The sequence below is a fragment of the Carassius auratus genome, unplaced genomic scaffold, assembly GCF_003368295.1.
Source record: "Carassius auratus strain Wakin unplaced genomic scaffold, ASM336829v1 scaf_tig00216952, whole genome shotgun sequence".
In the NCBI taxonomy this organism is placed as follows: domain Eukaryota; kingdom Metazoa; phylum Chordata; class Actinopteri; order Cypriniformes; family Cyprinidae; genus Carassius; species Carassius auratus.
In genome coordinates this window covers 113,039-124,582 of record NW_020528811.1, presented here as the reverse complement: position 1 = coordinate 124,582, position 11,544 = coordinate 113,039, and the positions used below count along the sequence as shown (strand labels likewise).

The window sequence follows — 11,544 nt, the reverse complement described above, 5'->3', positions numbered from 1 at the left end:
TTCCACACCCCGAATCTGTCTCTTCTGTACCTTGCCATACATATTATTCTATCATTGTTTCGAAGAAAAGATTCCACCGCTTCATCTTCCATGTTCATGTCAAACATATTGATTGTCAAAATCCGGAAATAATTTCTCCACAAAGACTGCATTCTAAACTTATCCAGAGGATGCACACCTTCTTTTTCTCTGAACTTTTCCAAAAATCCCTGGAACAAAATACTGTCTTTCATTGTGACATCAAAATACCTGTCTTTGCCATTTCTTTGAATTGCAAGAATCCCTGGAGGCTCAATTTTCAACAAATCGATGATGACTTTTTGGATGAATTCCTCCCTTTCTGGCATCTCTTCTTCTCTGGCGGAAGCCAGACACGGCGTCTGGGAGACCTGAAACGCTGTGGGATGGTAGTACCCTTCCCCGTCTGCAACGTCACCGGGCCTCGCCCCGATCAGCCTGACGGTGGCTCTGCAGCGACGGAGAGTAGGGCATCGCTCGTAACTCCCAAACGGTTCGTCACAGAGTCACTTGCCTTATGTCATCGAAATCCTTGGCTCGAGCTAAACGAGACGCAGGTCTCAGATTATGCGTTTTTTGTCGAAAACCTTCTTTTGCAAACTAGCGGCAGGTATTTGGCCCAGTCCCACCCAAATGAGCACAGAATGCTTCTCTGGAGTCTGACTGTCAATAATCATCCAAAAAAAATTGGAAATTTGGAATTTTCCATTCACCTTGGCGAGGGGACCTCAAAACGTGCTAAGGTGGTGTGGCCGAGGTGGCTCAATTGGCTATAACTCCAGGAAGGAATGAGATCCTTTCACCCAAATCGGCACACCTGTGCAAGGGCTCAGTCAGCGGTCAGGTGAAAAAGGGCGCTGCGACAGGCCACTAGGTGTCGCTGTAAGCGGAAAAAAACTAATACGATTTTAAAAAGCACAACCAAAAACAAACATGGAGACAGCTACAGCTAGGCTGCTGTCAGTCCAATCGACTTGCAAAAGTGAGGTTTGTGCAAAATACGAAACAACACCAGGGGCCGATTTTTCAAGAGCGTAAGTGATTTTGTTTCACGCGCTCAAAACACATACCCAGCATGTGGCAGGACTCCGTAGATGAGATGGATCTTTCTGCTTTGTTTCACCAGCTATTTCAGGGGAGAGCGCGAACGCAGTCCCCCACTACCATAAATTATGCAGTCGAGATTTCCACATTTGGGGAATTCGCAGGGGTCAGCATGGCCGGAGTGCAATGGACAAGCCTCGCCCTGGGTGAACCGCCTTCTTGATCATGGTGTCTTCCCTGCCAGGTAAGTATGAAGACCCAGGCGGCCAGCCAGAAGTACAATTTGCGTCTCTACCATCCTCACCAACGGCTAGCCCTCTGTAACCTCCAGCATAGGAAGGATGGGTGACTTCCCTTACTGGCCTGGAAACTGCCAAACTAACGGGCTGGTGCTTCCCAACGCTGGTTTTAGATGACTCCTTTTAACCATTACTGGCCTGGAAACTGCCAAACTAATAGGCTGCCGCTTCCCAACGCTGGTTTCAGGTGACTGCCTTTAACCAAACACACCAAATTCGATACATCACCTCGTCAGTGAAAGACTCCGGGACCTCAGGTAGGAGCATCGTTAACCCCTTTACGTGCAAACATCGCCGACGGCCCCAGTTTATTATTGTTTCACTTTCACAGCACATTAAACATCACTGTCTTACTTCATCTGGACAAACTGTGCATCAATTGAAAGTTTAAAGACTCTAGTTTCGATATTTGACCAATATTTTGATAAAACATTGTTGCAGTGACAGATATTTAGTGATTTATGTCAGAAGTGCAAAATAATAAATCCGTATTATGCCACATTTTGAATAGAAATTCACCACTCACTCATATTCAGTCAGGTCAGCAGCGGTTTATTTGTGTTCACATAGACTCACTGAACAGCGTCAATAAGGATTTATAGATCAATGTCACTGGCCTCACTGTTTTAATGGATCCAGTTATCCAGCCGCTAAACACTTCCACAATAAACTCCACGAAGGTGCAATTTATGAAGTTTAATCATGAAAAGTGTGAAACTACAAAAAGAAAAATACACAAACATGAATTTCACAAAAATAGATAAATCATTAAATAAATGAGCATTCACAAACACACAAGGCAAAGAACCAACAACAATACAGTTGAATCAACAGGATAGATTAATACTTTGCAAGCTTGAGTAGAAAAAGATAACAAACATGCTGAATTAAATGCTACATTGCATAGCACAAGAAAAACTCAATGCTCACTTAACAAAATCAAACAGTCACTTACAGATATTGCATTTCAAAAGGCTTTGATAAACGAGATGAAGATGGATGTCTGCAACCACATGGAGTACCTTGCACAACTAAACCACTGAAGGAATATGGCCTACTTCCTCTTTAAAACAGGAAACCATTGGAAAACCCCAAAATAAGTATCAAAATAAAAGTCCTTGTTGAAACCGAAGTTTAAAGTCCAGCACACTCCCCGCCTGGGGTATGTAAAGACCTCACTTTAATTTTTTTTGTACTCCAATATCTTAGGAGGAGTAAAGCAGAACCACTTCTGATATAGGGCGAACAAAGTTTTTCTGCATGCCTTCTCTGATAAATTTCAGCTCCACTTTCCTCACAAGACCATCTTTACTAGGTAGTGTTTTTGCAATGACAGCCATAGGCCACTGATTTCTCTCTGCTTGGCTATCCTTCATCAACACAATGTCTCCTTCCTTGAGACAAGGCTTCTTGTCTTGCCACTTCTGCCTACTCTGTAGAGTGGTAAGATACTCACGACGCCATCTTGTCCAAAATGTTTCTGCAAGGTTTTGAACTCTTTTCCACTCAGCCTTGAAAAGATCATTATCTGTAAATTCGCCAAGAGGTGGAGGGATCGAACAGGTTTTCTGGGTCAACAGAATAGCAGGAGTGAGTATTAAAGGAACTTCAGGATCTGAAGATACTGGCACGAGAGGGCGTGCATTAATGATGGCAGAAACTTCTGCCATAAGGGTTACAAGAACGTCGTGTGTGAGATACAGGGACTTTCTTTCAAGCAACATACAGTCAAGAATACGTCGGGCTATACCCACCATCCTTTCCCAAGCACCTCCCATATGTGACGCATGGGGAGGATTGAATATCCATGTACAAGCATGTTGTTGTAGATACTTCTGAAGATCAGAGCCTGAAGTTTCCTTCTTCATCTTGAGCTCCTGTACTGCTCCAATAAAGTTTGTGCCACAATCAGAGCATATCTGCTTAGCAGGTCCCCTTATTTAAAAAAAAACGTCTCAAAGCATTAATGAATCCACTTGAGCTCAATGTCTCTACAACTTCAATGTGCACTGCTCTTGTGCACATACAAGAGAAAATGACTGCCCATCTTTTGGAATTGGAGCAGCCTCCTCTTGTGCGGCGAGAAACAACCTGCCATGGTCCAAATACATCGACTCCTACATATGTGAAAGTTGGAGCCACTTGAAGTCTTTCTGCGGGCAAATCTGCCATCTGTTGGAGCTCTGTAGGACGACGAAGCTTTCTACATGTCACACACTTGTTAAGTAGACTTCCAATGCATCTTTTGGCACTCATCAGCCAATACCCTGCTGCTCGTATTGCTCCCTCAGTAAAATGCCTTCCTTGATGCTTGACTGCTTGATGGTAGTGTCTAACAAGCAAAGTTGCTATGTGATGTTTCCCAGGAATAATAACAGGATTGCATTCTTCCTTCTCAAAACCTGCCTGGGCAATACGGCCTCCAACACGCAGAAGGCCTTAATCATCCAGAATAGGATGAAGTTTCAGTATACTACTTTTAGGTGAGAGATTGCATCCTGCTTTTATATCACTTAGCTCTTCTGGATAGGCTACATTTTGAACGCTCTTTAGAATAACAATCCTGGCCTTTTCCAACTCTTCATTTGTAGGGCTGTTACTACAGAGATGCCATCCACTACATCTTGGCTTATTTGTTGAATGGGAGAATGACTGGGAGATGTGGCTTAAATGAGCGATCGTTCTAATTAGCTTACTCAAGCTGGAGAAGCGTTCAAAACGCTCAGGAGTCAGGAACTGATTAGGCACTTCAGTTAAACATGAAATCACTTGTGGTCGGATTTCTGGATCTACTTCAAGATCAACAAGGTCATAATCCTCTTGAAGCAAGGCGTTTAAGGTTGGAGATTTCAAAAGGAAATCTGGCCCTGTAAGCCAAGTTGTACTACTGAGACAATCAGCTGATACAGATCTAGACCCATGGTCTGCAGGATTGACATCTGATGGAACATAGTTCCATTGGCTAGGAGTAGATGACTGAAGAATTCGTTGGATTCTGTTGTTCACATACACATAAAAGCGTTTTGTTCGATTATGAATATATCCAAGAACAACCTTACTATCTGTGTAGAACTGGATACTATTGAACTGCAAGCCTATTTCTTCTACAACCATATCTGCGATCTCAACTGCTAGAACTGCTGCACAGAGTTCCAATCTCGGAACAGTCAGATCTGGCCGTGGTGCCAACTTTGTCTTTCCAAACACAAAGCCAGTATCTGCTTGGTCATTTCGAGATGTGGATCGCAGATAAGCTACAGCTGCAACAGCTTTTACAGATGCATCTGCAAATATACACAATTCCCTTGACTGAACCTCAGAAGTAGGAAAAGATGAGTAAGTTCGTGGTATCTTTAGATCTTGCAAATTTTGTAAGGAGTTCCTCCATCTGATCCATTCTGGCTTTATGTCATCTGGTAATGGAGAATCCCAATCTTCAGCCTGCATTGAGAGCTCCCGAAGCAACAGCCTACCTTTGATGGTAACAGGAGCAATAAAACCACATGGATCATATAAGCTGTTTACAGTTGACAGTACACCTCGCCGTGTGAATGGCTTATTGTCGTCAATAGCTTGGAAAGTAAATGTATCTGATGCCAAGTTCCATGACACTCCTAGGCTACGCTGGACTGGAGTATCTTCAAAGAAGAGGTCAACATCTTTGATATCCACAGCCCGATCTTCAGGATGAAATGCCTCAATCACTGCAGGTCGATTAGAGATTATTTTATGTAGTCTGAGGTTTGCTACTGCAAGCATGTCTTGAGTTTGCTTCAGAGCACTAATTGCTGTGGTTTCATTGGGGAAGGATTTCAGAGCATCATCAAAATAGAAATCATGTTCAACGAACTCTTTAACTTCACTGTCGAAGTTCTTTTCTTCCTCTTTGGCCGCTCTATGCAAACCGTATATGGCAACAGCAGGAGAGGGACGATTGCCAAACACATGTACACACATTCTGTATTCCACTATTTCTTTACCAGGGTCATTGTCTTGATATCAGAGAAAGCGCAGAAAATCTCTGTGATCCTTTCTGACTAAAAAACAGTGGAACATATGCTGAATGTCAGCGGTAATCACCACTGGCTCCTTACGAAATCTTAGCAACACTCCCAGGAGGGTATTGTTGAGATCTGGCCCCTTAAGTAGGATATCATTCAATGAGACTCCATTATAAGGTGCACTGGAGTCGAAGACCACACGGATCTTGTTTGGCTTCTTCGGATGATATACACCAAACAAAGGCAGATACCAGCACTCTTGGTCTTTCCTGAGTGGGGGAGCAATTTCTGCATGTCCGTTAGAGAACATGTTGTCCATAAACTCAAGAAAATGGGCTTTCATCTGAGGACGTTTGTCCAAAGTATGACGAAGTGAGGATAGGCGGTTGTAAGCATACTTTCTGTTATTTGGAAGCCGCCTTCTGGGAACTTGAAATGGCAAAGGAGCCACCCAGCCATTGGATTCATCCTGATAGAACTCTTTGTCCATTAAGCGTAGAAACCTGTCATCGTCCACTGACAGTGCAAGCTTGTGATCTCTGGATGTACGGACAAAGATTGATTGGCCTAGCTCCTCGCTTGCACATGTTGCTAAAGCACCTACACCTTTTGATGTAAGATGCTCTTGAAACTGAAGCTTGATGCCATACTGCTCTTTTATGTGGAACTGACTTTCACAGGGCCAGAAGAAGCTGGGGCGGCCACTTTCAAGTATGGAGGTCTTAAAAACATCTACATGAACAGGTCGATGAGCACCTCCAAGACACACATCTCCAATAACTACCCATCCCAGATCTAACTTTTGAGCAAATGGAGCGTTGTGTGGACCATTAATCTGTTGACGGACCTTGTGGACCCTAATGAGGTCCCTAACAAGGAGGAGGAGGATGTTAGCATCTGGATCTAGGGCTGGTATTTCATCAGCAATATCCCTGAGGTGACTGAAATGACGCGCTGCATCTGGGGTAGGAATTTCAGAACGAATGTTAGGAATCTGATTGCACTCTAGCAGTGTAGGAAGATGAAGGCTTACACTCTTATCCAATGATTCCACAATGTAGCCACTAGCTCTCCTTCCTGTTGTCTCTGTTAATCCAGCACATGTCTTGAGTGAATATGGAAAAGAAGATCCTTCAATTTGAAACTCTTCAAAAAATTCTGTTCTTGCCCATGAGCGGTTGCTCTGATCATCCAGAATTGCATACATTCTTCTGGATTCTGATTTGTTACCCACAGGATAGATATTAACCAGACAAATCTTGGAACATGCTCTAGCACTCTTTCCAACTCCACACACTTTAGTACATTTTGATGTTACCTCTTGATTGGTTAATTCACTTTCCTCCCCGCCATCTTCTAAGACAGGAGAGACGGTTTTCCTCCAGGGTGCTGGACCAGGATGTAAAGCGGACACATGACGATCACTATCACATTCAGTGCAGTGGATTTCAGCTTTGCAGTTTTTTGCCATATGCTCTATTGAAGAGCAGCACCTGAAGCATACTGAATGTTCCTTAAGAAACTGTTTACGATCTTCAAGACTTTTTGCTCTAAAGCCTCTGCATCTTTTTAATGGATGTGGCTTGTCATGGATGATACAATATCGTTGAGGATCAACAGTCCGTATCCTGTCCGTAGCATTTCTTGTTTCAGACATGTTGACTTGGGTTTTATGAACAGCTATAGAAGCTTGCCTGAATTTATCTGATCTATCTTGATTTTCTTGTTGTGGTGCTGAAGGAAAAATGGCAAAGCTGGGATCCGTTCTTGTTTTAGCTTCTGAACGAATAAAGTCAGCAAACACAGAAAATGGTGGGAAGGCCACAAAATGTTCTCTCTTATACTTCGATCCATATGATATCCATTTTTCTTGGATATTATAAGGGAGTTTTCCTACAATCGGGCTCACTCCATGAGCGGTGTCAAGATAAGACAACCCAGGAAGATAGCCATCCAGCTTGGCTGCCTCCAGTTCTGCAAGCAGGTCTCCAAGATCACGCAGCCTATACAGATCTTTACCAGATATCTTAGGGAAGCTTTCCAATTTAGAGAAGAGAGCTCTTTCAATTGCCTCTGACGAACCATACATTTCCTCTAGCCTCTCCCAAGCCATTTGTAGACCTTCAAAAGGGTGCCTAATATTAACTGATTTTAGTCTTCGTACATGTTCAGATGATTCTCTACCGAGATATTTGATGAGCAGATCCATCTCTTCCTCTGGCTTAAGGTCAAGGTCTGCAATAGTACTTTTGAAAGATGATCGCCAAGCCCAATAATTTACAGGTTTATCATCAAAAGAATTCAGTCCAGAAGTTACCAACTGATTGCGTGCAATGAATTTGGCCAGGCTGTAAGTGTCTGACATGTGCTCAGGACTACACTGTAAGCTACGGCTAGAAGCTTGGTCTCTTGCATAGTCTGCAGTGCGTTGGAGGCTGATCTCTTTGGAAAACTCTGATGCTGATACATGGTCAACTTCTGTGAAGGCTGCTGCTAGAATTTCTGCTTCTGCTATGGCCGCATCTTTTTCTTTCTCTTCTTGCAGTGCCTCTAGTGTTGCTTGAAGTCGGGCTTGTTCCACTTTAATCTCAATTTCTTTCTTTGCATGAGCCGCTCTTGCCTTGGCTGCCTCTGCCCTCGCACGAGCTTTCGTGACCGCTAAACTGGCTGTAGAGCTTCTTGATGAGGTGGAAGCTTGAGAACTTGAGCAAGCATCATCACTTTCTTTGTGCATGCGATGGCGCAGTGATGATTTAGATTCTCTTGAAGACATGATCTTTGTGTAGACTAACACACAGAGATATTCCTTTATCTCTCTAATAGATGCAGTTGTTAGACAGGCATCCCCTCCATCTTTCCAATTTGCTGCTTATCTTTTCACTGTCACTGGCCTCACTGTTTTAATGGATCCAGTTATCCAGCCGCTAAACACTTCCACAATAAACTCCACGAAGGTGCAATTTATGAAGTTTAATCATGAAAAGTGTGAAACTACAAAAAGAAAAATACACAAACATGAATTTCACAAAAATAGATAAATCATTAAATAAATGAGCATTCACAAACACACAAGGCAAAGAACCAACAACAATACAGTTGAATCAACAGGATAGATTAATACTTTGCAAGCTTGAGTAGAAAAAGATAACAAACATGCTGAATTAAATGCTACATTGCATAGCACAAGAAAAACTCAATGCTCACTTAACAAAATCAAACAGTCACTTACAGATATTGCATTTCAAAAGGCTTTGATAAACGAGATGAAGATGGATGTCTGCAACCACATGGAGTACCTTGCACAACTAAACCACTGAAGGAATATGGCCTACTTCCTCTTTAAAACAGGAAACCATTGGAAAACCCCAAAATAAGTATCAAAATAAAAGTCCTTGTTGAAACCGAAGTTTAAAGTCCAGCACATGACAAACTAATAGGCTGCCGCTTCCCAACACTGGTTTCAGGTGACTGCCTTTAACCAAACACACCAAATTCGATACATCACCTCGTCAGTGAAAGACTCCGGGACCTCAGGTAGGAGCATCGTTAATAGAAGAGTCCAACACCTCAGCAGGGTGCCTCAGAAGAGAGTCCACAATAAACCACAGGATCTGCAAAGGCAGACCTCATTACTTTGAGAGCTATAATACTCACTACAGCTCTGTTATTCGTCACAATGAATGGCATTCCCCAAAAAGGGGAAGCACACCGTTCCTGGAGACACTGCAATACCAGGCTGATGCGTGGAGTGGATGGAGCAAGCCCCGGCTCCAGCTCCATGATCTAAAAATCCATTTAATATGTAGTCCCCGGATGGGGGACGTATCAGATATTAAACTGATAAGAAATTTTTTTTGACGGGTTTTTATTGATATTTAATCAAAAGTGGAACAACTGTACATCAAGTAATAGATAATATAAATGTATACATGCAGACAAAATAAAATAAAATCATCCCAAAGACGGTTAACACACCATTAACATCCTGAATCTCTAAAACACACTCTATACAGACAAAGCACTTGAAATGAAAGCACCTTGTAAAAGTATGTAATCTTAAAACTCATAAAGTTACATATGGTTAAACTATTCTTTTACATACATTTTTATTTTTCCTTAAAAGTGCTTCCAGTGTGTTTTAAAAGCCAGAATAAAACCATGTAAAAAATTGGTGGGTAATCCTCAATTAATAAAAGACAAAAAAATAAATAATAATAATTCTCCATTGTGCTTGATCAGGGAGGTGAGCCTTCGATATGGGCCCACTCCTATTCTTCAGTCCCAGACAATCAGACCTGGCTTCAGTGACCCAGAGGAGATCCGTACCCTCTGGTCCGCTGCTCCCGTAACCAAAAGTGGTGAGGGTCCATCTACGGGCAACCAGGGTCGGTGGCGGCCGGGACCCTCTCTGTGGCAACCCGGCCCCCTCCATCCAAATGATTAGGCACGGTGCCCCTGCAGCATGTTCTCAACCGTCCTTACAGTGACGTGGATGGGCACCGTCACCCGTTTCCCCACCAGCAGGTTTCTGGCAGTCCAGATTGATTGCTTTATAGCGTTCAGGGTGAGCGAGAGCATTTTGAACTGTTTCGATGTTAAATCCTTTATCTTCTGGCCCACCCCTAGGACGGCGAGATTATAGTCCATCTGGAGCCCACCCCGCGGTCACGGTCCACCAGTCCCGTGCAGCGCCGCACTCCCAGAGGACGTGCCGCACGGTCTCTACCTGATTACACCTGAGCCGTGGGCACTTTGCGTTGGCGGCCATGCCGCGGGAGTGCATAACCGACCTGGTTGGTAGGATCTCGTGGGCCACCATCCACATCAGGTCTTTTTGCTGGTTCGAAAGAGCGGGGTGGGCTGCGTTTCTCCACACAGTTTTTGCTTCACTCTCAGTTAGGCCTGGAACTGGGCTCACCTTCTCCCGATCTTTTAAAATGTCCACATTTTCACTTTCTAGGTCATGTTTCTTTAAAAATGTCTTCCTATCCACATTCCCATCCCCATCCCCATCCCCATCCCCATCCCCATCCAAAACCCCATCCAAAACTTGACTATTGCTGCGGTCTTGTCACTGGAAGGGGCCATGATATTCTTAAAATGTAATTCTGTAAAATTACTCCCTAAAAAAAGGCTAAGGTCTGGCAATCCTTTGCCTCCATTTTCCTTTCTTTCCTTGACAGTTTTTCTCTTTATTCTCTCCCACCTGGAACCCCAGAGAAAATAAATGACAGCTCGTTCCACCACTGAAATGAAGGACCTGGGCAGGCTAAAAACAGAACACAACAATAAAAACAGAGGTAAATCACAGCTTTAAAAACTAAAATCTTTCCCTCCATCGTCAATGTCCTTATTCCCCACAAACCCAGTCGCCGTCTTACTTGCCCTAAAGTATCATTCCAATTTACTCGTCCACCACCCTCCCTATCAAATTTTATACCTAGAATTTTTATATCATTATTCTTTAGAGTCACTTCCAGTCCTCCCGTGTCTATGTTGCCCCACTGTCTGAAAAGCTGGACCTCTGACTTGTTTTTGTTTAATTTAGAGACTGAGGCCTGTCCATAAGAATCTGTTAGTTCCAAAGCTCTTCGGACAGATAAAAAGTTATTTGTCAAAATTGTCACATCGTCCATGTATAAAACACATTTTGCTATAAAATGCTAAAAACCTCCCTGGGAAACCGATTTTCTGCAGTACCTGCAATAGGTACTGGTGCGAGACCCGATCAAAAGCTTTTTCAAAATCTAAAGTTGTGGATCACGTCCTTTAAAAACATGGACATGTGTTTAGCTAAAAGCTTGCTAAAAAGTTTGTAATCTAAATTTAAAAGACTGATTGGTATCCACGTTTTTAAGTCTGTTGTATCTCCTTTTTTATGTAAAAGCAAAACAATTCCCAGTCTAAAACTGTCAGGGAGTCGGTCCAGTCCATCAAAGTCCTTAAAAACCATTAAAAGTTCTGGTGCTAAAATGTCCCAAAATTTTGAATAAAATTCCACGGGAAGGTCGTCACTTCCCGGTGACTTGCCTGTTTTAAAACCCTTCATACATTTTGTAAGCTCTAAAAGAGTAAAATCTTGGGTTAAAATAGCACACTCATTATCAATTTTCTTTTCTAAATTTCCCAAAATATTTTCTATGGCTTCCTTTGTTACCTCTTTTTTGTTGTATAAATCTGTA

General features: G+C 42.8%; 2 non-coding genes across 2 annotated transcripts; both read right to left on the bottom strand.

The window, feature by feature from the left end:
* Positions 1-1,150: 1,150 nt before the first annotated feature.
* LOC113099525 (U1 spliceosomal RNA) lies at positions 1,151-1,314 on the bottom strand. The gene has a single exon (XR_003289473.1). It is a non-coding gene; the product is annotated as a U1 spliceosomal RNA (small nuclear RNA).
* Positions 1,315-9,060: 7,746 nt separating this feature from the next.
* Positions 9,061-9,252, bottom strand: LOC113099524 (U2 spliceosomal RNA). Its single transcript, XR_003289472.1, has one exon. It is a non-coding gene; the product is annotated as a U2 spliceosomal RNA (small nuclear RNA).
* Positions 9,253-11,544: the final 2,292 nt, after the last annotated feature.